Source organism: Penaeus monodon, chromosome 16 (genome assembly GCF_015228065.2).
Source record: "Penaeus monodon isolate SGIC_2016 chromosome 16, NSTDA_Pmon_1, whole genome shotgun sequence".
Classification (NCBI taxonomy): Eukaryota; Metazoa; Arthropoda; class Malacostraca; order Decapoda; family Penaeidae; genus Penaeus; species Penaeus monodon.
Window position 1 is genome coordinate 11,053,784 of NC_051401.1, and position 2,500 is coordinate 11,056,283.

The 2,500-nt window shown below is 41.2% G+C and overlaps 1 protein-coding gene across 2 annotated transcripts in view; it reads right to left on the minus strand.

Moving 5' to 3' along the window:
* The window catches only part of LOC119582507 (lachesin-like), a gene marked incomplete at its 5' end in the record, with an annotated part of 45,368 nt that overhangs the window by 10,413 nt on the left and 32,455 nt on the right, over window positions 1-2,500 (minus strand).

The following is a 2,500-nucleotide window of genomic DNA, read 5'->3' on the forward strand; positions in this document are numbered from 1 at the left end:
ATGAGCGAATATTTTTGGGACGCGGGACAAGGAGTAAGGGAGAAAGTTCACGTAAGAAAAAAAAAATGGATAGAAAATAAAGAACGAAAACAAAAATGTCAAAAGCTAAAAAAAATAAACGATAAGAGATAAAAAAAACAAAAGAGGGGACAATTGCATAACAATTGCTGATGTATTCAATTGTTTGTTTGAAGCAATGCGTAAAACAATTCACAGTGGGATACGTATCTACACTTTTTTTTGTACGCACGCACAGTAACGACCATTCACTCCAATTAGACAATGAGTATCTAAACTGTCGTCTAAAATACTTCAATTATTTTCTGATCTCGCAATTTGCTTCCATTCTTATTATCTCTACTTCTCTCTCTCTTTCATCTCTCCATCTTCCATTACCTATCTCCCTTCTTCTTTGTACCTCCCCCCTCTGCCTTTTCTCTTCCTCTCTCTCTCTGTCTCTCTCTCTCTCTCTCTCTCTCTCTTTCTCTCCCTCTCTCTCTCTCTCTCTCTCTCTCTCTCTCTCCCTCCCCCTTCCCCCACCTCTCTCTCTCTCTCACTCTCCTTCTTCTCTCTCCCCCTCTCCTCCTCCTCTCTCTCTCTCTCTCTCCTCTCTCCCTCCCCCTCTACTCCTCTCTCCTCCACTCCTCCTCCTCCTCCTCTCTTTAATCCACCACTTTCATTTCGAGTCGGCACAACCCTCAATGGCAACTTATCGCCAGCTATGAGAATCAAATTTCATCCCAACGCTACGCACGTATTGGCAAGATGTTTCGGTGAGAATCAAGGCTTCGAGAGCCCTCTCATTTTTACTGTAAATAAGAAATTGTAAATAAGGAAGTAACTTTCATTATTTTTAACTGTAAACAAGAAATTGTAAATAAGCAACCGCTTCTTTCTGGATAGGGTGTGGAAATTATAATTTTTTTTGTTTCAAATTTTTAATTCTATGTCTGTCTGTCTGGCTCTCTCTCTCTCCTACTCTCTCTCTCTCTCTCTCTCTCTCTCTCTCTCTCTGTCTGTCTGTCTGTCTGTCTGTCTGTCTGTTTGTCTTTCTCTCTCTGTCGCTCTCCTTCTCTCTATCTTTCTCTCTGGATCTCTGTCTCTGTCTCTCTCTCTCTCTCTCTCTCTCTCTCTCTCTCTCTCTCTCTCTCTCTCTCTCTCTCTCTCTCTCTCTCTCTCTCTCTCTCTCTCTCTCTGCCTTCTGATTCGCCTTCGAACACAGATGATTGGATTTTTTTTTTAATTTCTATAAAATATAATGTAACAGTATGTTGGGCATGTGGAGTTAGTAGAAATCTGGAGTTAATTTTTAGAATAGTTTTTTTATATCTTCGTTTGAAATTTTGATTTTTTAAAAAATATTTCGAAAGACCTTTCTCTGTGGGTATTTGGCATTTATTACATTACCAAATTTCTGTTTCTGTCGCTACTCGCACACCACACTTCCTTTGTATTATATATATATATTATATATATATATATATATATATATATATATATATATATATATATATATATATATATATATATATATTTATTTATATTTATTTATATTTATATATATATATACATATATATATATATTTCTTTTTTTATCTTCCCATTTCTTATAAGATTGTCTATTTATCCTCTTCCTTTTCATTCTCTCTCCTCATTTCCCCCTGTACCTCCCCCGCCCACCTCCTTCCCTCACAATCGAGTCAACTCATTACGCAACTCACACCCGTCTCCTCATGCCTCCATCCGGCCTCCAACCCTTTGCACTATAAGCTCGTAAAAGAGACACTCACAGTTGCAACATTGAAATCTCGACTCTTCACGACGACCACAAGACGTCCGAGAGAATGAGGAACGACCCTTGGCGGTTGTGAGGAAGGGGAGAGGGGGGGGAGGGGGATGAGGGACGGAGGATGAGGGGTCTCAAATCAGGAGGGAGACACGGGTGAGGGTCTTCAGGTAAGAAACTGCTATTGCGTTGGATGTTAGTGGGGGTGGGTGTGGGGGTGGGAGGGATAGAGGGTGGGGGGGGGATGGCGGTGGCCGAGGTGGTTAATAAGGGTGAAATTCTCATGAATTATTAGTAGGAGTGACGTACTTACATGTACAGGAAGAAGGAGAGGGAGGGAAAGAGCGAAAGGAGGAAGGAGGGAACAATGGAATATCTTGAAGGAAAACTGAACCACCGTTACTGAAGACTTTTCTTTTCTTCTTCTTTCTCTCCCTTTCTCTTTGCCTCCTCTTTTCCTTTCCTTTCTCTTTTTTTTCAATTTTCCTTTCTCACCCTTTTTTGTTCTCTCTTTTCCTCCCTCTTTCTCTCCTTCCTCTTGCCTTCCACCATTCTGTTCCTCCCTCTTTCAGTACCCTTTTCCTTCCCTGTCCCTGTCCCTTTCCTTTCTCCTCTTCTGCCCCCTCCCTTTCCTCTTCCCTCCCATTTCCCTCCCTCCTCTTTCTCTTCCCTCTCTCATTTCCTTTCTCAACCCTTCCCCCTTAAAAAAAAAAA